Below are 24,387 nucleotides of genomic sequence, written 5' to 3' on the forward strand. Positions count from 1 at the left end.
TAGAGTTTATTGCTGATTAAGGGCGAATTGTGCAACACTGAGGCCGTTAATTAGGATCTCTTAACTTTACTTGCTTGTCAAACTATATATTTTATGTTTGTTTAATGTCAATCAGGTTGTACATAGTGGGAGCATAAAATACGCAAAAATGCAAGACTTGTGGAGAAAAGTACTTCCTGCACGTGTGTTGACTTTTTCCCGCACGTGCGTTGACTTTTCCCGCATGTGCAGCAGCACCTCGGAAATCATGTCGCTGTTTTAAACCTGTTTGAAAGACAGCAAAGGTATAAAAAGAAGAAAGGGAGGCTGGATTAGGGTTCTGAAATTTGGAAGGAAAAAGAGGAGGCTAAGGTTTGGAAAAAGGTGATTCTCAATCTTCAAAGTAAATTCCCATGGAGGGTTCCATCTCTTCCACCTCTTTCCACTTCTCCATGAGTGCTAGGCTCTTCTTTTCTAGTGTTTTGATGAAACCCTAGCTATGTGATTAGGTTTTCTTTTTGGTTTTTGATTATATAAAGGTTTGAACAATTGTATAGTGTTTTAAAAGTTTCATATATATATATATATATATATATATTATCCACTATTTCTTCGAGTATTCGATTTTCTGTAATTGTTGAATGCTTTCTATACTATAGTTTTCTATTCTTTCATATTCAAGGTATGAGACGAATCAAACTACGAGGGACGAGTCGTGTCGTTACTCAAGTTTAGAGCGAACGATTTGTACTACTTGAGATGATTCGTGCCCGTACATTGAACGTGATGATTTTCTTGATAAATGCTTTGAACTTGTAGTTGCAAAGTATTATTCCGTCCGAACCGTAACATAATTGATTTCATATTGAAACCTTATTTACGTAATTAGTAGTGAACTCATTGCCCTAGGTTTTTTTCCAAATCAGTAAATTCATCTTTATTTATAATTGCTAGTTTATTCATTTTGTTTAATTTAATTATTATTAGGTTATGAACAATCAATTTTTTTTAAATCAAAATTAATTTAGGAATTTAACAATTAAATTAGTTTAATTTTCTATTTGTCCCTGTGGATCGATACCTAGACTTGTCATTATTCTAAAATAATTTGGTATAGTTTAGTATTTATATTTGGTGTGTGTAACGACCCACCAAATTTTGGCATCGTTGCTGGGGACTTATGGTGAAATTAATTAATTTAAAGTTATATTCTTATTTTAATTTTTAGTTTAGGATTTTATGTTTTCGTGTTGCTAAGTGTGCAGAGTTTTTGTAATTGAAGCTATCACCGAAGTGCAAGTGGAGCGCAACCGAGCTTTAAAAACAAACCGCAGCACCAGAGTGCTAAAATAAAATAGAAGCAAATACTCGCAAGCAAAGAACCAAAGTGGTGAAAATAGAGAGCTCAAGTGAAAATTGGGGATAACGTCTACATGTCAAACACTCGCAAGATGAGTAAAGCGTTTTTGTTAAATCATTGTGAGTATCTCTCCCTTTAGTATTTTGCTTTCATAACTTAGTGCACAGAGCCAGAACTTAGCGTGTGTATGTGTGAGTAGTGTATGCACGGGTGCCGTTCTTGTCGTCCTGAATTGTGGAGTTTGGACCTTGAACTAGAAAGGACTCTTAGAAAACTTAGAGCCTCTTCCTGTGTTCCTAAGCTTGAATACCCTTATCCATATTTCGAACCAATAGAGATGGTGAACCCGAATGGCCTAAATGGGCCTAAATGGGCCCAACTGGACCCTTGAGGATTACTTCACATCCACTGTATATACATCACTATCATGCATCCAGTTACCCGACGCCATTGCTGCTCATTATGAGATTAAGTCCAGCACCTTCCAAATGCTCCCATCATTCCATGGACTAGCTCATGATGACCCTTTCAAACATTTGCATGAATTTATGGAAATTTGCTCTATAGTGAGGATCCAGAACTTCACCAATGAGGCCCTAATGTTGCGTCTGTTTCCATTTTCACTAAAGGACAAAGCCAAATGTTGGCTGAACTCCTTACCTGCTAATTCTATCACAACGTGGGACCAATTATAGCAGAAGTTTTTGGAGAAGTACTTTTCCATTGGTAAGACAAACCAACTCAGGCGAGCCATCACCAATTTTGCTTAAATTGATGGCGAGCAATTTCATGAGACATGGGAGAGACTTCGTGACCTTCTTCAACAGTGTCCCCACCACCAAGTGCCTAATTGGCAACTTGTGTAGACCTTTTACTATGGCTTAACTGAGCCTCACTGCCAAATGGTGGATTCTTCTTGTGGTGGGACATTCATATCCAAAAATTATGCTGAGGCATGACAATTATTTGAGAACCTAAGTGATTCACCATGCCTCCGTAGCCCGGCAAGTCCTGTAACCAGTAGTTGAAACCCCGAAAAGAGGGAGCATTTATGAGGTAGGGCAAAACCTAGAGTTAGCCCCACAGGTAGAGGCATTGTCCCATAAGATGGACCAACTATTAGCTTCAGGACATGCCTCTACACAGCAAGATCAACCTCAATTTCACGAGGCATGTGTTATTTGTGCGAGCCCAGCTCATGACCTAAGTGAGTGCCCTTCGGCATCACAATTTCCGGAATTAGCCCAAGAGCATGTGAACCTGGCTCAAGGATTCTCTAACCTAGGTAATGACCTGTATTCCAATACATATAATTTGGGATAGAGAAATCACCCTAATTTTTCATGGAGACCTTCTTCACAAGGCACTTCTTACAATCCTCCACCACCAAGGCAGAGTTTTAATAATTTTGTCAACCAATTTTCCTACTGGCCACCACAACCTTATCGACCCCTACAACCTTATCGACAACCACAGCCCCCGCTTGTTCCTCAAGGAAACTTTGCCTTTGAGACATAGGTGTTGGAAGTTCTCTCAGAACTAAAGGGGTTAGCACCAGTAGTTCACTTCCATACTCACTCCATTGCCAAGCTAAAGGCCCAATTGGGTCAAATGGCTAATAACATGAATAGGAGAGAGGAGGGAAAATTATCGAGTTAGACTGTGGCCAATCATAAGGGTCAATATAGGGCAGAGGGATCGGGTGGGAATGGAAAACACTATGAGTAGGTGAAAGCGGTGATCACTTTGAGAAGTGGAAGAGAGTTAGAGCCTCGGCCGGTTACGTCTGATGCATTTAAGACTAAGAAGGGTGATCACGGTGGTCAAACTAAAGAGAGCAAGGGTGAGAGAGAAACACCTAAGGGGGATGACTTAGCTCCTAGCACTTCACAGGAGCCTAAGGCACCATTTCCCCAATGCCTAGATACACTGTCCCCTTTTAATAAAAATGTGGCATCCATGGAAGCGATAATGAAGGCTTTTAAACAAGTGAAAATCAACCTCCCCTTGTTGGAGGCAATTAAGCAAGTATCCTCATATACTAAATTTCTGAAGGACCTTTGTACGCAAAAGCTTAAAATCTAGGACATAAGTGTCGCAAAAGGTCGTACTCACGGAGCAAGTAAGCTCCATTTTATTGAGTGACACCCCTCCAAGCTTAAAGACCCGGGTGCCCCAACCATTGCATGCATTATAAGGGGCCATTTCATTAATACGACCTTATTAGATTTAGGGGCTAGTGTCAATTTGTTGTCGTACTCTATATGTGAAGAATTTGGGCTTGGCGAGTTGAAGCCCACTACTGTTACTCTCCAGTTGGCTAACTGGTCCCTTAAAGTGCCATGTGGCCTGATTGAAGATGTGCTAGTAAAGGTCGATAGGTTTTATTTTCCTGTTGACTTTTTGGTCTTAGATATGGAACCAGTAGCTAGCTCTAGGAAGCAAATCTCGGTGATCTTAGGTCGACCTTTGTTGGCTACGGCCAATGCTTGCATAAATTGTTGCATAAATATACAAGTGAAACTCAATGTTTTCCAAGCATTCCAACAACCCCATGAGAGAGAGAAGTGCTTATTTATAGATGTTGTGGGGAGGCTTTACCCTACATTCTTGTAGAGGACCCTCTAAAGGCTTGCCTAGCTCATTTTGGGTTTGAAAATTTTGATATTAACGAGTCGGTTGAGGAGGTGAATGCCTTACTTAATTCTTTTTTCACACCGGATTTTCCTTCGTGGAAATTGGGCATCACTGTTGCATACCCTATCTCGAATAGCAAGTGGGTGCGTCCCACGCAAGTGGTGCCCAAGAAATTGGGCATCACTGTTGTAGAGAATGAGCAAAGAGAGTCAGTCCCCATACGAACCACTACTAGGTGGTGAGTGTGTATTGATTATAGGAGATTGAATTCCATGACTAGGAATGATCATTTTCCTTTGCCATTTATTGATCAAATTCTTGAGAGGTTAGCGGGGTAAGGTTTTTATTGTTTTCTTGATGGCTACTCAAGGTATAATCAAGTCCCGGTGTACCCCGCTGACCAAGGAAAGACCACGTTCACTTGCCCTTTTCGCACTTTTGCTTACAGGTGCATGCCATTTGGGCTATGTAATGCACTGGCAACTTTTCAACGGTGTATGATGGCCATTTTCTCTGACATGGTGGAGAAATTTTTAGAGGTTTTCATGGATGACTTCTTTGTGTTTGGGCCGTTTTTTAAGGAATGTCTCCAGAACTTAACCAAAGTCCTTATTCGTTGTGTATAGACAAACCTGATTTTGAGTTGGGAAAAGAGTCATTTTATGGTTCGTGAGGGTATAGTGTTGGGACACATTGTGTCCCCTCGAGGCATAGAGGTTGACAAAGCTAAGGTTGACCTCATTGCAGGCTTTCCTCCACCCAATTTTGTGCGTCAAATTAGGCATTTCCTAGGGCATGTAGGTTTTTGCCGTAGGTTCATCAAAGACTTTAGTAAAATATCACGTCTTTTGTGTAGTTTACTTGCTAAGGACGCACCTTTTATCTTTGATGAGGCATGTTTGAAAGCCTTTGAAACATTGAGAGTGGCCTTTATTATTGCCCCAATCACGAAATCACCAAATTGGTTGCTTCTATTTGAAATCATGTATGATGCCTCAGATTATGCTATTGGGGCTGTGTTGAGCCAAAGGGTCAATAGGGAATCATATGCTATATACTATGCTAGTCGCACTCTCTTGGATGCACAATTGAATTAAACTACTATTGAGAAAGAGTTGCTAGTTGTGGTCTTTGCCTGAGATAAATTCCGGTCCTATCTCCTAGAATCCAAGGTTCACTGGTCATGCCGCTTTGCGGTATTTACTATCAAAGAAAGAGACCAAACCTAGGTTAAGTAGATGGATATTGTTGCTTCAGGAATTTGACTTAGAGATCTAAGATAAGAAAGGATCTGAGAATGTGGTGGCAGATCACCTCTCCTGAGTCTTTGTTGAGTATACTAGTGACCCTTTAACTTTGCATGATTCGTTTCCTGACGAACAACTTCTTGTGGTGTCACGAGCAAGCCCTTTGTGGTTTGTACATATTGTGAATTACTTGGCCATTGGGCAAATTCCTCAAAATTGGTTTAAGCAAGACAAAGACCGATTCTTTTCGCAGGTTAGGTATTATTTTTGTGAGGATCTAGAGTTGTTTAAATATTGCTTCGACCAAGTGATTTGACGGTGTGTGCCAGAGAGTGAGGTGCATAGCATTCTTACATTTTGTCATTCTTCTGCATGTGGCGGTCATTTTAGTGGGCATAAAACGGCTGCCAAGGTTTCACACAGCGGGTTTTATTAGCCCACCATTTTTAAAGATGCCCATCAATTTTGTAGAACTTGTTTGCGCTGTCAGCAAATGGGTTCGATAACTTGCCGTGATATGATGCCAATGTCCCCTATTCTTGTGGTAAAGATCTTTGATATTTGGGGGATTGATTTTATGGGCCCTTTCCCTCGTTGTTCAGGTTTTAGTATATTCTCTTGGCAGTGGATTATGTGCCTAAGTGGGTGGAGGCAATATTTACCCAATCAAACGATCATAAAGTAGTAATCAAATTCTTGCATAAAAACATCTTTAGTCGTTTTGGGATTCCTAGAGCCATAATAAGCGATCAAGGTACGCATTTTTGTAACTAGTTCTTTGAGTCGGTAGTTAAGAAATACTCTATCACTCATAAAGTGGGCACTCCATACCACCCTCAAACTAGTGGCCAAGTGGAAGTCTCTAATAGGGAGGTGAAACACATAATAAAGAAAACGGTGAGGCCAGATAGGAAAGATTGGTCAACACGCTTGATTGATGTATTATGGGCCTACCGTATTGCTTATAAGACACCCATTGGGATGTCACCATATAGGGCGGTGTTTGGCAAAGCATGCCACCTCCCGGTTGAACTTGAACACCGAGCATTGTGGGCTATAAAAAAGTTAAACATAGATATGGTCGCGACTGGGCTCAACCAGAAATTGCAACTCAATGAGTTGAAAGAAATTCGAAATGATGCATATGTGAGTTCAAAATTTTATAAAGCCTGAACTAAGGAATTCTATGATAAGCACATTAATAGAAAATTCTTTGAACCTGACCAAAAAGTATGGCTTTTTAACTCAAAATTGAGTCTCTTTACGGGTAAGCTTAGATCAAAATGGGATGTCCCTTTATGGTTGTAGAGGCATTTATTCATGGTGCCGTTGAGGTGCAAGATCCAAGGAATGGCCACACTTTCAAGGTGAATAGCCAAAGACTAAAGCCATATATAGAGGAGATTGAGAATAGGGATATGATTGAGTCCATTGTTTTGATGGACCCTTTTTACTTTGACTGAGAGATTAATGTCCTGTTCTCTTTTCTTTCCTTTCTACTCTGTTATGATTTTCTTTATTCTTGCTTTGCTTTATTTGACGTCTAGGAGACTTTAAATCCTCTAAAGGTGTAATTCCTTTGGTGTTAGTTGTGCTCAAACGGCATCTGACGATCTGGTATAGCTACCTAACTGTGTTTGTAGTGAGTTCCTAGGGGACCAATTTAAACGGTGGAAACTAGAGTTAGAATGGTAAAGCCTAGAACGTAAAGTTTTGGAATTTTCAAGACTAGAGTCTGGTTTAAATACCCAGGGGTGTGGAGATTGCTTCAAAACCCCCCCGGCTTGAACTCTGTATGGCAGTCCCATAAGTTGAGTTAGCTTTATGCGCCTTGATTCTGGATACCGAACAACCTAGTCTGTCACCCTGTTGGAGAATAGGGAAAGTTACAAACACTGTTAGGGAGAAAAGTAGTACCCGTGATTTTCACGTGAAGATTATACCTTTGTTAAGCATTCCGATATTTTCAAAGTGCTATTTTTATTTTGGATGTGTATTGCAGGTAGAAATGGTTCGAAATGTTTTGGGTGATTCTTGAGTTAAGAAATGGTTTAATCTCTGAAAAAAAAAAAAAAAAATTCCCACATGTGCGGCAAAAGTTTAATTTGCTTGATTTTGTCCCTTAATTTAACAAATTGTGTCATATTGGTTCAAAAAATAACAACCGTTAGGTTTGGTAGACGAAAAATTGGCACGTACTTAAAAAATATGTCAATTTGATCCCTATTATTTTAATTTGTTAAATTTTAACATGGACTAAATTGACACATCATGTAAACTACAAGTACCAAATTAACACATCGTTTGAGTTTCCATTCACCAAACCTAACGATTGTTATTTATTGGACCAATATGACACAATCTAATAAATTAATGGACAAAATTGAGTAAATTAAAATAATAAGGATCAAATTAACACATCGTATAAACTATAAGGACCAATTAAATAATTTACCCTAAATAAAATGATATCTCAAAGTGGACCTTCCACTTTAACCCATGAAAACAAATTTGATTTACAAAAATAATATTATCATATACTTTTTGACATGGTAAGCCCATAAAGGTTATAGCCCACCACTTAGGGCCCAATACATAATTCAAATACTAAAACTCAACGTTGTTGGAGCTCAACGTGGCATTAAGAGCCAATGACATCTAAACACGTGGCAAGAGAAGGACAAGCCACATAAACAGACAAAGATCCTGCAAAGTTATTGCACTGCACATCAGCCATTAATGAAGTTCCTTACAGTATTTATTGCGATAACCTCTGCCCGTCGGGACGGAACGGCCTCACCATGAAAAGGGTAAGCTGTAGCATAGACTTTCGGCCAAGGTGACAGGTCGGAAGGGACAACGAAATGATTAGCAGAGGATATAAGCAGGCATCGAAGACAAGAAAAAAGGTTAAGCTTTCTAGCACTGATTTATCTCTATATTCCATCTCTCTTTCTAACTTGCTCGTCGGAGGGTTCGCTGGGAGACTCCCCGTTTCCCATTAAACTCTTGTGCAGGTCTCTCTGTGGGCTTGGTACATCGGGCACCGGTTTGGGAAGCGTGGATCAGTCTGACCCGTTCCATCTGGAACACGCTATATTATCAGTTGGCGCCGTCTGTGGGAAACCTTTTGTTCCGTGCGCCAGTTGTGCTCATTGTCGCCGGAGACCCTTTCCCAATAACCCCTTCCTGCCACCCACTAAGGTAGATGGTCACAACTAGATCCATGGTTTCTCACCACAATGTTGCCGACTACCACGCCGACCCTCCCAATCCAAACAACCAGCCGCAATATTTCACCGAGCTCACCAACAGCATTAACTGCCTGGCCGAGCAAAACCAAGCCCTGATTAATGCTCTACTCCAAAGAAACCTTCTTATGCCTCCTCCACCACCTCCAGATATCCCATCCAACCAAGAATGAGCCCCGAGCCATACTATCCAACAGCCCCATCCACCCAACTTGGAAGGCTTTTGACCCTCTCCCCCAGATATGAACCCGCCACCCCGGGTCCCACCTCCATCGGTCCAGGCACCCACTCTCGAGGGAGAGGCTAGTAGTGTCCAGCCCCCGCTGCATTCCGGTGGTGACAACGTTCTTCTCTGGAACGCGGAACTCCGAGCCATGAAGCTCCAGCTCCAAGGAGTCATGCAGAACATACAGCATAAACCATCTACCGCAGCCAACTCACCATTCATTGCCTCCATCAGGGACAAACCTCTACCTCCTAAGTTTAAAATGCCCTCGATTGACTCTTTCGACGGTACAACGGACTCAGTCGATCACTTGGAGACTTACAGGACCCTCATGATCCTCCATGCATTCCCTGATGAAATCATGTGTCGGGCTTTCCCCGTAACACTTAAGGGGTTGGCTCGACTGTGGTTTAGTCAGCTACCGACAAACTCTGTCTCTACCTTTCAGCACCTAAGTGACTCCTTCCTCAGCCACTTCATTGGTGCCCAGCGCCAACGGCGTCCAGCAACTCAATTCCTTAACATCCGTCAGACAGAGGGAGAGTCACTGCGCAGCTTCGTCACCCAGTTCAACACTGAGGCCTTGCAGGTGGCAGAAAATGATGACAAGGTCATTCTCACGGCTTTCATGGCCGGTCTACGATCATCTGATTTTATTTTTTCCTTCTCCAAAAACACCCCGACCTCCATGGCAACCCCACTTTCCAAAGTCCAAAAATACACGAACGTCGAAGATTCCCTAGCCGCCCGACAAGATCCTACAGCCAAACACCCGACCCCTAGAGAGAAGAGAAAGGACTCAGAAACTAGAAACACCTAGTTCACTCACCAAACACCTCAGTATACCGACCGACCACCCTGAGCCGATCGATCAGCGTCAACCCGACCGCACGGCTGGTTCGAACGATACACCCCCCTTAACTCCCCCATGGAACAAGTCTTGAACCAGATTCAATAAGATTATCCCCTAAAATGATCCCAACCGTCACGGTCTCCTTCCAACCGGCGAGACCAGTCCAAATACTACCGCTTTCATCAAGACCACGGCCATAACACGGAGGAGTGTGTTACCCTTAAAGACCAGGTCGAGGGCTTGATACGTCACAGACGTCTCAGTCGGTTCACGGATGCCTGCCCTCAGCAAAGGCAAATGACTGAACCTATCAGAAATGACCGCCGGCGCACCCCTCCTCAACAACTTGCACAACCTAACCAAGGTCATGATCGCCCTCTACAGTAACCCCGGGCACAAGGTAACCCTGCCCCACCTGTTAGAGAGATCAGAGTTATTGCTGGCGGGCTTGCTTATGGAGGACCATCTCGCTCGACTCAGCGGGCAGAACTCAGAAAAATAAGGCAAGGCTTAGACAAAGAAGTTGCCATATTGGACCATCCTTTCAAACAGCCCAAGCAGTGGATGGAGCCCATCACCTTTACGGAGGCCGTCTGCACAGGCATCCGTTACCCTCATAACGACCTCCTCGTCATCTCTGCCCTCCTCTCCAATTACAAAGTCAGACGGGTTCTCGTCGACAACGACAGTTCTTCAGGCATCATCTTTCTAAATGTCTTTCGCCAGCTCAAGGTCGGGGAAGAAAGTCTGTCCCCTCTCTAAACCCCATTGGTCGGTTTTACTGGAGATTTGGTGACCTCCATCAGCTCCATCGATCTTTCCATCACAATCGGAGAATACCCGCGACAGACCACAAAGTTGCTCACCTTTCTTGTCGTCGACTGTCTCTCTGCTTACAATATCATCCTCGGTCGCACTGCCTAAATGCCTTCCAAGCTATCACATTCACTTTTCATTTTACCGTCAAATTCCTTACCGACCTTGGGGTCGGCACAGTGAGGGGAGAGCAGACCTTGGCCAGAGAATGTTACGTCGCTTCACTTGAAGAGGTCAAACTAAAGGAGGGTATGATCATTGAAGCACTCGACGTTAGAGACGAAGACGAGCTAGTCAGAGGGGAACTAGTGGAAAAGCTTGTCGAGGTTCCCATCGATCCCACCAACCCGACAAAAATTGCCAAGATCGACAGCCAACTATCCTCCTAGGCCAAGGCCGATATCATGGCCCTTCTGATTGAGCACAACGACGTATTTTCCTGGACCCACTCCGACATGTCGGGTATTGACCCCTCCTTCATCACCCATCGTCTTAGCATTAAGCCCTATTTCCGACCCTTCCACCAGAACAACGCATTTTTCACCTGGAATGCAACACTGTTATTGCTTCTGAAGTAGATAAGCTCCTTGAGGCACAGTTTATCAAAAATGTGGACTACCCCAGATGGCTGTCAAATGTGGTCCTGGTCCGTAAAAATAACGGTAAATGGCGACTCTGTGTCGACTACTCCAACCTCAACCGAGCTTGCCCCAAAGACAATTATCCTTTTCCTCGCATAGATCTGCTTGTTAAGGCCATGGCCAGTCATCAAATGCTCAACTTCATGGATGCCTTCTCTAGGTACAACCAAATATAGCGGCTGCAAAGCTGACCAGTCAGGTCTACCGCGTTGTCGTCCCCCAACGCATCTAGTCTCACGGTGGGCACCTCCTCCCGAGCCATCTCTTTGGTATGCCTGCGTATAGCTTCAGACGCTGGTACAAGGTAGTTCACAAAATGTTGCAGAGGTGTATCACTCGACACAAAAGAGTTTACTTTTGGAACGTTTTGGTTTTTTGAGAAAAGATAGGTAAAGCAGATAACATCAAAAGCCCAAGGCTTGCCTGTATTCCAAGGGTCACAATTAAATTTTGCCAGCTTGAAAATTTTCAAAAAATCTGCCAAAACCGCCTTTTCAACACCCTATGTTAACCTACCCTTTCGTTTCTTACCCAACGCCTAACCTCCCCCATCACGGGATTCCGCCATGTGTACGACCACGATCCACTGCCCCCTTCCCCTACCCTATCTTTTCCATTTCAAATCACTACGTGTCCTGCCACTCCTCGAGCCCCGCGCACCGCCACTTACCCCTCCACTCGGCCACCCGTCGCGGTCGACCCTCCTCATGGTCGGTCCCTTCACTCGGTCACCCTTCACGGTCGGCCCTCGTCATGATCGGTTCTTCCACTCGGTCACCCTTCGCGGTCGACCCTCCTTATGGTCGGCCCTCCTCATGGTCGGTCCCTCCACTCGGTCACCTTTCGCGGTCGGCCCTCCTCAGGGTCGGTCTCTCCACTCGGTCACCCTTCACGGTCGACCCTACTCATGGTCGGCCCCTCCACTCGGTCACCCTTTGCGGTCGCCCCTTCTCAGGGTCGGTCCCTCCGCTTGGTCACCCATCGTCGTCGGCCCACCTCTCGGTCGGTCTTCGTCCCGTCAGTCTTTCACAACCATCGTTTTCTTCATTATTTCCTTTGTTGGACTAAAGCTGCACTTGAGAATGAGGGACTACTGACATGGATACGCCCATAAAGGTTATAGCCCATAACTTAGGGCCCAATACATAATTCAAATACTAAAAGCCAACGTTGCTAGAGCTCAACATGGCATTAAGAGCCAATGACATCTAAACACGTGGCAAGAGAAGGACAGGCCACATAAGCAGACAAAGATCCTGCAAAGTTATTGCACTGCACATCAGCCATTAATGGAGTTCCTTACAGCATTTATTGCAATAACCCCTCCCCGTCGGGACGGAACGGCCTCACCATGAACAAGGTAAGCTAGAACATAGACTTTCGGCCAAGGTGACAAGTCGAAAGGGACAACGAAATGATTAGTAGAGGATATAAGCAGGCATCGAAGACAAGAAAAAAGGTTAAGCTTTCTATCACTAATCTATCTCTACATTCCATCTCTCTTTCTAACTTGCTCTTCGGAGGGTTCGTTGGGGGACTCCCCGTTCCCCATTGAACTCTTGTGCAGGTCTCTCTGTGGGCTTGGTACAACGGGCACCAGTTTGGGAAGCGTGGATCAGTCTGACCTGTTCCATCTGGAACACGCTGTATTATCACTTTTTATTCTTCGTATAAATTTATAGAGTTGGAAGAAAAAATATATATATAAAAGTAAGAGGGGCACACCTCTAGGATCCTTTTTAACTCTGTCTCTGTTAATATTAAGAGTAAATTTAATTCATTTTATTTGAAATTTAAGAAAATACAATTAGTTATATTGACCACCTTCAAAGTTTTAATTCATATTACGTTATTTTTATCAGTAATTCATTAGCTCTATGAAAAAAAATTATGATTTCTTACCTATTAAAATATATATATATATATATATATATACTTATCTTTATTTATTTGAGTATTTATTTACCATTAACATTAATTTCAATAATTTTAATCATACTAAAAGAAATATTAGTGTATTATATCAAAATATAATACTAGCTATACTTTCTTTAAATTTAAGGAGGATTAGTGTAATTTATTCTAATATTAATGTCAAATGGCAAAAGAGTGGACTTTTATAAAAGAGTTAAGTTGGGGATACCAAAATTTCTATAAAATATTAGATCAAATATCTCACATAAGTGTAAGTCCTACATAAGTGTGCGACACACATTCATTTAAAATATTTGATCAAATATTTAATAATTTTTTTTAAAACTTCTAACATTTTTATCTAAAACAATCATATAATTAAAGGAAAAAGATTGAGGCCTCGAATTTGAGGCCTCGAATGTGCCTCGAATTGGTTTTTTTTTTTTTAACTGTGTTGTTTTGTTGTTGTTGTTTTTTTATTATTATTTTTTTATTTGTTGGGTTGTGTTAGTTTGGTTGTTTTATTTATTTATTTATTTATTAGGCTGTTGTAATTTTATTTGTTTATTTATTTATTTTTAAAGGATGATTATGTATAGGGGTGGGTTTAGAGTTTAGGATTTAAGGTTTAGGTTTTTATTTCTTCTGAGTCTTTCTTATTTGAAATAAAAATATAATAAGGACTCGTACAAAACTATATGAAATTAACAAATTTTAACCAGCAGTCTAACTGATCAGTCAATTTTATCACTTAATCAACCTAACCCAATTGTTTTTTTTTTTTTTTTCTATTTGTTGGCCTATGTTGGTTTTTTTTTTTTTTTTTGTTGGGCTATGTTGATTTATTTATTTTTTTATTAGGGTTTAGGTTTTAGGATACACATAAAAACCTTTCCCAAAAAAAAAAAACCAAAAACAGAACCAAACCAACATAAAAAAAAAAAAAAAAAAACAAACAGACAAAACAACTTTTCGAGACAAATTGGCGCCTCCAATTTCGAAGCCTTTAGCACGGTTCATAATTAAAATATCATTTCACATATAGCCGTTTAGGGACCTTTTCAAAATTATGCTTATTTAATTGGTGATTCTAGAAATTACGTGGTGTCCTCAAGGAGTTTGGATCCTCCCCAAGCCTTTCTCTCCAGCTCATCCTCCAGGCAACGGCTCAGATAGAATTACGTTACCTACAAAAAAAAAAAAATAAACGGCTCAAATTCGGTTTTTTTTTTTTAAAAAAAAAAAAAAATACATACTGCCACACATACTCTCAATCCGTCCCTTTCTCTCTCCATCCTTTCTCATAGGCACACACTCATCCCAGCACACACTCACTCTCACTCTCTCTCTCACATTTCTAACCAAAAAAAAAAAAAATCAAAATCACACTCTCTCTATCACATTTTTAATAAAAAATAAAATAAAAAACTATTTTAATCTTTTTCATTTTATTTTCATAATATAAATATATATATATAATTTTTAATATAAAATTTTAATTTTTATAAAATTGATATCATTGAAACTATACTTTTAAAATAAGACTAATAGTAAATATATTTAATAAAAATTTAAAATAAATAAAAAGTAATTACTATGTTTAGTTATGCTTTCAAAGTATTATTTTTAAAATATAAAAATTATTTTGATGAAATAAACACACAAAAATCATTTATTTTTGAAATTCTCAAAAATAATTTTCATTCCAAAAAAAATCATATGAAAATAATGAATTTTAATTTTATTTTATTAACCAAACGAGTTTATAATTTTTTTTAAAGGAAATAAAAAAAAATTCTATATTTGATTTACACCTATGTATAGATTGAATGCATTTTAAAGAAAATAAAAAATTTACATCTATGCACAGAGGTCATTATTTTCATATATTTTTTTGGAATAAAGATTATTTTTGAGAATTTTAAAAATATATGATTTTTGTGTGTTTATTTTCATCAAAATAATTTTTATATTTTAAAAATAATAATTTGAAAGCATAACTAAACATAGTAATTACTTTTTATTTATTTTAAATTTTTATTAAATATATTTAATATTAATCTTATTTTAAAATAAACAGCTCAGTGAGTATGTGTTAGTGAGTATGTATTTTTTTTTTTTTTGTTTAAAGAAATGAATCTAAACTGTTTATTTTTTTTTGTAGGTGACGTGACTTTATCTGAGCCGTTGCTCGGAAGATGAGCCGAAGAGAGAGGCTGGATAGGATCCGGACTCGTCCCCAAGTGAGTTGTAATTTATTGAGAGGGTACGATTTATGATTTTGTATTGAGCGATTAAAAATATGAAAGATTATAATAAATTATGAACAAAAATACTATGGTCTCAGAATTTGAGGTTCAAAATTTACTCAAAAATAGATATGTATAGTAGAGATTAAATTGATAAAGTATAAGATTCACGAGTGAGGATCCTCTCCTTGCAGCTTCTGTGCTTGCGCCCGTCCTTGCAGGCCTTCGGGTCTACTTTTAGGCCCAATTTTGATAATCCGAACCGTTTATATTTTATGATTTATTCAGTATATCATACCTGTAAAAAATCAAGTTGATCGATATCAGAAAGTATATGTTCGGAAAACTGTTTATTAAATTCTTTAAAAAATAGTGTTTAGTTCAATTTTTCAAACACATACTTTCTGATATCCGATCAACTTGATTTTTTACAGGTATGATATACTGAATAAATCATAAAATATAAACGGTTCGGATTATCAAAATTGGGCGTAAAAGTAGACCCGAAAGCCTGCAAGGACGGACGCAAGCACAAGCTTGCAAGGAGCGGCTCTTGACCCAAGATTCACATATGAAATAAATATGAGACATTGAAGTAAAACTCTGAATAATTTATAAATTTTTATATTTGAATCCGTAGTATTACTAAAGGATTGTTTAAAATAATCTAAATAAATAAATGTATTTTTTAATTTTTTTTTATAGAAAGATATATATAAAAAAGAAAGAAATAGAATGACTAAAAAAAATAAAAAATAAAAAATAAATATACTTTTTAATTCATGAGAGACAAACTCTGAATTCTGAATGACCAGGGCAGATCACGTGGTGCCATTTGACTACTCCTAGTTCGGAGGAGGGAAGGCGTGGTTCCTCTCGTCAGCAAGCACCAAAGCAAGCAGGAGCACCTGCTGTCACCTTGATTAGAAACTTGTCCCATTGAATGCTATGCCTTCTTGAGTGACAACTTTTTTTCATTTGTTTTTCAAAAATTATTTTTAGATAAATTTTTTAAAGGGCGATTTTTTAGAAAGTCATATTCTTAATTGTTTTATTCCATTTAATCTATCTTTTTTTTTTAATATTTCATTAGATTCTGTTTAGAATGATATGATCAAATCACTTTTTTAACTTTTTGTGTAAGTTTTCATTTTAAAATTAATACACAATAAAAAAATAATAACAGGCTTTAATTTTGTAGAGAAAATCTCTCTTTATTCTTGGGAGAATCTCTAAATTAATAAAATCTTTCCCTTATTTCATAAAGAAAATTTTCTCTCATTCTACGGAGAAAATCTTTTATTCATTCCATAGAAAAAATCTCTCACATTCCTAAAACCATAAATCTCTCACTAAATATTAATGTGAACTTTCATATTACAAATGAATACTGGTAAATAATATTTCCTCATAGAACCATACACTATGAACATTCATGTTATTTATGCTAGTGTATGACTATTTTTTTAATGTGAATATTAACATCAATTGTGATTTGTTGTGAGTAATACATGGTTAGTGTTGTTATGTTATTTTGGTATTAGAGACACTGTGAAAATTCACATTATTGGTAATTGTTTGTTGTTGTGTGTATATGACCATTCACAAATATTGATATGAACATTCACATCTCTATGTTGTGTTACTAAGATGCACAATATGTTCTGACCAAAATATCACATAGTTATTTACGCTTATATAACTATATCTAAATGTAAATATTAACATTGATTAAAGATGTGATAATTACAACACCAATGCAAACTTTTACACCATGTAATAATCATGAGAACTCATACAATAATCAGTAATATGTGAATGTGAATATTCACATTATACAACAATCATGCAATCATCAGTTTACATTGCACATCATGCAACCATCCCATGTTTCTAATGTTGAAGTTCACGTCACCAAATTCAAAATATTTAAATATAATAATCCACAATAACAACGACTTTAGTGGATGTGTACGTTCACATTAACAAAAATACCTAATTAATAAGTATACATATACACGGATATATAATACCATATCAACTCATTTTGAAACAAAAAGTCAAATCTAACTTTAATAAATTATTGAATAATTTTGAACATACACCCTTACCAATACATACCTATATGTAGTTGCAAAACAAAAGCGGTGCTAACTTTGCCCCTACGATATCTGAATGGAAGAAAATAAAGTTTCAAACTGTAACAATGGAAAAACCCAAAGTTTTGAACTGTAGCAATGGAAGAACACAGAGTTTCGAACTGCAACAATAGAAGAATGATGATGACGATAATGATGATGATGATAAGCTTCTTTCTGGGTTTCTTCTATTTTGTTTCTTTCTTTGATGATCATCATCCAATTCATCTCTTTGAATTTTTGTTGTTTTGTGATTTTCCCAAATTCTCAAATAAGCAAATGAGAGAGAGAGAGAGAGAGAGAGAGAGAGAGAGAGAGAGAGACTCCGTTTGGTATAATTTTCTAACTATGATTTTAGAATATGAGTTGTATTTTGAGTTTGTGTATTTTGAAATTATGATTTGAGTGTAGAAATTTAGTTTGGTTATGATTTTTGAATAGAGTGTTAAATTGAGTTTTAAAAATTTGATTTGACATGTGAAGTAAGAAAATTTGTTTAGTTATGAGTTTTGGAAAGAGTTTTTAAAGCTTAATTCAAATTGTTATAACTCATAACAAAACACATTACTTTTCCACTATTGAAAATTCTGATCAACACCCATAACCAAACTTTTTTTAAAATTCAATTAAAAAAATTTATTATTAACAGAAAATAACATTAATCAATTTTTTAATTGAAAATACTACAAAGGAAATAATTTTTTTTCAAAATAAATATTCAAAAATTTTAAATCATAAAATTTAAATAATTTAAATAATCTAAAAAATTTAATAAGTAAAAAATTAAAATAAATATTAAAAAAATTTAAATCGTAAAAATTTAAATAACTTAAATATTCAAAAAAATTAAATAATTAAAATTTTTAATATTTTAAATTTAAAAACAATTCTACACTCCAATCGTAACCAAACACATAAAACAAAACTCAGTTAAGAAATTATTTTTAAAACTCAAAACCAAACACATAACTCGAAACTCTATACTACTTTCACAACTCTACATTCAAATCGTAACCAAATACATAACAAAAAAATTAAAATATTTAAAAATATTTTTATAAAATAGAGTTTGAATTTATTTTTATAAAATATTTTAAAATTTAAAAAATTTAAATCGTAATATTTAAAAATTAAAATATTTAAAAATATTCAAAAAATTAAAAAATTAAAAAAATCGTAACATATTAAAATATTTAAAATCTTAACAAAATTAAAATATTTTTAAAATATTTAAAAAATTAAAATATTAATTTGAATTAAGTTTTGAAAAGAGTTTTGAATTATGTGTTTGGTTATGAGTTTTGAAAAGTAATGATTATGTTTTGAATTGAGTTTTGAGAAATAAGTGTAGAATTATGATTTGAAAGCTCAAAACAAACATCACACTCAAATCAATGGGTGAAACTATAATTTGAGAGGCTACCAAAGTTTCTTTGTGCTGTAAGATTATTTTCCAACCATGTTTTCTTGTCAGTATTACAATTTAATAATATATATTTAGTTTTTAAAGAAACCTATTCCACTAATTTCAAAACAGTCAAAATAGAAAACGGAAATAAGAAGATTATAATTGTGTGTAATACTTACTATTAAATATTATAAACAAGGAAAAAAAGGACCTCTTGAGATACAAGTCTAAATATATGGGACCAGATGGAATACATGAAAATTTTATGGACTTGTTGGGTTATAAGTCCTCTAAATGAGATTATAAGTAAATCTCTCTTTTTTAAATCATATTTTAGGTTTTTTTTAAATACATCAAAATTAAATTCATCTAAGAACAAATCAAAAAAAATTACTAGAAACAAACAAAAATCGGAACAAAAAAGCATACAGGTTTTTATTTGAATTTTCATTTGTTTTTAGTATTTTTTAAATATTTTTAGTCAATTTATTTTCCTTTTTAGATATATCACGATTAGGTGTATCTAAAAAACAGAAAAAAAATTAATTAAAATATTAAAAACTAATTAATAAAAATAAATGAGAACAATAATTTAAAAAATTAAACCAAACATTTTCGTTTGAAAAATAAGTTGATTTTTTAATTTTTTTAACTATTTTAATCTGAACTAAAAATAGACTCAAACCCAATCCAACCATTCTTTCCGAACTATAGTCTTGAAGAATCTTTTCTAACTTTTGTTTTTATTTAAGATAATTTAAAAATCAATTTTTTTTTTTTTTTTTTGTTGTTGTCTGTGGTGGATTTTCAAAATCTACCTACTCCGCGTCACTGACATCACTCACTCACTCCCCCCTTCTCTCTCTCTCTTTGGCTTTTTAATTTTTTTTAACTCTTTTTTTAAAAAAAATATAATGATTATAGATTGAATGTGATATTTTATTTGCTATGACTAAAATAATTTATTTTATCTTTTGTGACTAAAATAACCCCAAACCTCTTTGCTAAATAGCGCCATAATTTTGGGATTTGGCACTCCATAAATTTTAAAATATATTTTTTTAAATTTTTTTCTAGGAAAACAACATGGGTATCCTTTGAAATTTCCAGTCATTTATTTCAGCTCAATATATGTTTTAATCAAAAATATTTTTTAAGAATTTTTTTTTGATGTTTGATTGCGATCTTAAAATTAATGTGTCATTGGTTATATTAAGGGTTGGTTTGAGGTGTCCTAAAAAAGTGTACTTTTTATCTTTTTACGAAAAGATGTGCAGAAAAGTAGAGAGGTGATGTGATGAAAAAAAGATAAAAAGATAAAAAGATGAATTATATAGTTCATGTCAAACCAACCCTAATTGTGGTAATGTGGTGATAGCAATAAAATTTTAGTCTAAAAATATGTACTCTTTGAAGTAGAAAATATCCTATCAAATAATAAATAAATAAATATTTTATTTTTAAATAAATTTATTTTCAATTGATCTCGGAATCATTTTCAATCATACCAAACATAAAAAAATATGGATAATATTTTTATATAAATATATATATATATATATATCACTACTAGAAAAGTGACTTGTTGCGACTAATTTTTTGCGACTGACTATTTAACGGTCGCAAAAAATAATATTTACAACAACATCTGAGTCTTTCTTTTATTTATTTTGCCCCTTTCTTATTATACCTATGCCCTAACCCCCTTTTCACTTTCACTTTCCCGACGATTCACAAACACATCTCTCTCTCTCTCTCTCTCTCTCTCTCTCTCTCTAAGATTGTGATGAGAAGCAGCAGACAACAATGCCGGAGCTACTAAGGTTTGATGATCAGAACCAGTAGAGATCATTCGATTTCGTCATCTTCACCGTCGCATCCAACTTCAGCCTCTTGTTTTCCGCTTCTAGTAGCATCGATCATTGCTCCTTCACTTCTGATGTTCACAATCACGACTCTTTCGTCTCCCAACTCACTCAGGTTCCTTTTTTTTCATTTCAATTTCATCTATTGGTGACTGCAGTGTTTGTGTAATATGACAAAGTGATTTTCAAATAATTCATTAAATGAAAGGATCACCATCTTGTAAGTGAAGTATCAATTGCACGAAAATGTTTGAGTACCTGGAGACCTATTAAATTGCAAATCCTAATTATGAAGACGGAATTGAAAAATAAACGTAGTTGCAAGATTGCAACACTGATGCTGGATTCAAGATGCATGAGACCTTAAAAATAAATAAATAATAATAATAACAAAATAAAGAAAGACATGAATTTAAATGATGAACTGGATTTATAGATTAAGGAATTGCTATGGCATTACCAACTATATTTTACTGCTCACTGAGTTAATTACTTTTCTGTGTTTAGTTAGCTTTTCCTTTGTCTATAATTGTGCTCCTTCCCCAGCTAATGCTGATATTTTATTCCAGAGTCAAAAAGATATAAGGCTGTTATCATCCGAATTGATAGTCCTGGAGGTGATGCTCTTGCTTCTGATTTGTAAGTAGTGTTGTGTTCTATCATTATGATAGAAATTTAACAAGTAAAAACACGACATGTACATGTGTTGATGGCATGTATAAGGCTGTTACCATCCAAACCTATTGGAATTTGTTTTACATGTGAATGATTGAGGATCTGAGTATATTCATCTAATTATCATTTTAGATGTCAGTGTTCTTTCTCTATATTTAGTTTTGGATGTCATGTTTATAATTCCATTTACAGATTTATTTATATTCCTCATGCAGAGAATGAAAATTATAGGATTGCAATTGAATTCCTTTAGATTGTGTTTAGATTTTGCCGTTGTTGTTAATTTTTTTATTCACTTGAGTGTTTCTATTTGTCTTGATTATTGCCTTACAATTGAATTTGGTTGTTGTTTAGGGATGATTTGCAAATCCCTTCTTCTCCATACTTTCCAGCCTATGACTATGCCTATGCGCAAGGACATGGACAAGGACCGCCCCCAATGGTGCAAGAGCGTTTTCAGTGTGTTATCAGTCAGCTTTTTCAGCATGTAAGGGACTATTTTTTTGGTTTTCTATTCAACTCTGCTGTTGGTTTGTTTGTTTTCTCTTCTAGTATTTAACACTGCCTTGCCTTGGTGTTTTAATTGGACTCCCAAAAGGATAATACGTTGCGGTGGAGCTGTGGATCATGAATTGTAAATGGCTATTTGGGATCTCATGTCAGTTCAGTTGATCCTCTCATTTTTTGCATTTTTTGGATGGGAATTAATTTTTGTTTTTCTGCATTTGTAGGTAATCATCAATTTTTCAGTCATTTGTATTGTTCTACATATGAAAGTAGCTTAAAATTAATAAATAGCTGTGTATGAAGTGCTAAATGTTTCTTTATGCTCAACTCCGACATTAGTGTTAAACATTATGTTGTCATTTTGCTGAAAAAAGGTCTGGATTTGGGGACAGATTAAATTTTATTTTGTGACTTTTACTCTAGTAAAGAAAAACTGCAAGCATCAGTCTTGCAGATGTCATCCAAAACATTGTTGTCATGTGGCACTGATTCTGGCTTAGTTTGATCTGCAGATATGACGGGTTCGGATACATCCATTTGGTTGATCATATCTTTCCACAGGGTTACCTTATACGATTTATATTAGGTCCAATCATTTTTCAAAATCTAATACTAATATATTGACACGGTTTTTGAGCTACGTGTTTCACTTTTAGTAGATTCTCATGTACCTGTTTTGAGTCATATTAGTGATTCTGTGAGCATCGCCAACTAGTGAAGCCTTTTGCAGGAGCTGTCTACAGAACTTTTTCAGATTTGCAGGGCAAGGGCTCTGCCTCCTACGCAATATGATGTTGTAACTTTCGAAATCATTTAGTTATTATGCTCTTTGTTTGTCTAATGGTCCCATTTTTTTTCTTTCATATTAACAGATCCATCTGACAGTAAAGTTATTAGAATGTTGGATTTATAATCCCCAAATGTTCTACTATGTAATCTGTTAGCGATTGGTACTTTAGACGTTCACACAAGCAAATATTTGAAATGTGAAGGTTGTATTATAGCGATCCCGGTATTCCCTGTTGTTGTATAACTATAATCTGGACTCAGTTTCGTAGATTCGTTGTTGTCTTATCCTCATTTCTATCCCTTACTCTTTGTTTTAGAGTTTTGGGTTGTGTTGGGCAAGTTGGGAATTAGTTGGTTGTGTTTTAAAGCTTTGAAATTTTGCCCAGGTTTTGGTCTCTCCGCTCGAGCGGCGGTTTTGTGCTCGAGCGAGCTTTTGTTGCTGCCTTTACGCTCGAGCGGCAGTTTGGACGCTCGAGCGTGAATTTCCTTCTCTCAGCATTTTGGTCGTCTGCAGAAAATTCTGGGAGAGTGCACCCGGCGCTCGAGCGGATCGCTGGACGCTCGAGCGTGAACTTGTGTCTGTACGCTCGAGCGGGGTGTTGTACGCTCGAGCGGACCTGCTTTTATATCAGTTCGTGAAACCACCTTTTTGATCACTTTTTGATTTCCTTTCTCTCTCTTACTTTTTCAAAACCTCCATTGGAGAGCACCTCACTCTAAAACCGAACTTCTCTCTTAGGATTGATCTACCTAGAGTGTTTTCCTCACCTTGGGCCTTTGTAAGAAGTGTGTTGATCGTCGAGGGCTTTGTTGAGATCTGAGAAATTTGGGATTTGGAGCACTTCTGAGTTTTACTCATCTTCTCCCTTGGAGCTCTGAATTTGAGGTAGGGATATCCTACTCCTCTCTATGGATTTTGTCTTTAAATTTTGGTAATTTGAGATGTTGGGGTTGGTTTGATAATTTTGTGAAAGTTTGGGCCATTTGTGTTATTTTACAAAAGTTGGGATTTTATTTGTAATAAACCTAGATGCATGTTTGGTATAGAGAAATGGAATAAATGTTGAATCATTGATGAAAATGGGACCTAAGGGTGGTAATTGTAATTATGGAAAATGACCTAATTACATTGTTTAATTAATTGAGATAATTAATTGTGGGAAATGAGGAAATGAAATGGAATTGTTGAGATTGGGAGTGCATGGGGTTAAAGGGTGTAGTTGAATTATTTATCACTCACCGAATTGAAATGTTGATTGAATATCCATTGTGCATTTATTTCCTGCTTAGAAATAATTGCTTTGGGCTACCGGTGGAGGGTAGTGTTGATTGTTGTAGACAATGCTTGATGATTAGGCAAACTAAAACTAATCAATTGGATGTGTCATAGAGCATGTCGGTTGATAGAATACATTAATTTTATGTATTGATTGATTGCATATGTGATTCTGTGTTTATATGCATTACTTGTGTATGGGAGGAGATAGGGGATGTACTCCACGGTTTAGGGGAAGATGGGGGATGTACCTCTAAACCGGTTAATGGTTTAGGGGAAGATGGGGGATGTACCTCTAAACCGGTTGTTGGAATGTTGATATAGCTCATATGCTTATCGGTTGAAGTGTTGATACAGCTCATATGCTTATCTATTGAAGTGTTGATACAGCTCATATGCTTATCTGTTGTAGTAGTGATATAGCTCATATGCTTATCTATTGAAAAGTTTGTTTGATTTGATATAGCACTAAAATGTATATCATCATTGTTTGCGAAGTATGGGAGTAGTTTATGTGTTATTGGTACAACACCATAATGTGTATCCACCTTGGATT

The 24,387-nt window shown here is 36.5% G+C and overlaps 1 long non-coding RNA gene across 1 annotated transcript; it reads left to right on the top strand.

The window, feature by feature from the left end:
• The first annotated feature begins 20,306 nt into the window (after window positions 1-20,306).
• LOC145817600 (uncharacterized) lies at window positions 20,307-22,318 on the top strand. Its single transcript, XR_014359401.1, has 3 exons — window positions 20,307-20,699; window positions 21,154-21,223; window positions 21,614-22,318. It is a non-coding gene; the product is annotated as an uncharacterized LOC145817600 (long non-coding RNA).
• Window positions 22,319-24,387: the final 2,069 nt, after the last annotated feature.

The sequence above is a fragment of the Camellia sinensis genome, unplaced genomic scaffold (genome assembly GCF_055761805.1).
Source record: "Camellia sinensis isolate YWXY unplaced genomic scaffold, ASM5576180v1 Unanchor47, whole genome shotgun sequence".
In the NCBI taxonomy this organism is placed as follows: Eukaryota; Viridiplantae; Streptophyta; class Magnoliopsida; order Ericales; family Theaceae; genus Camellia; species Camellia sinensis.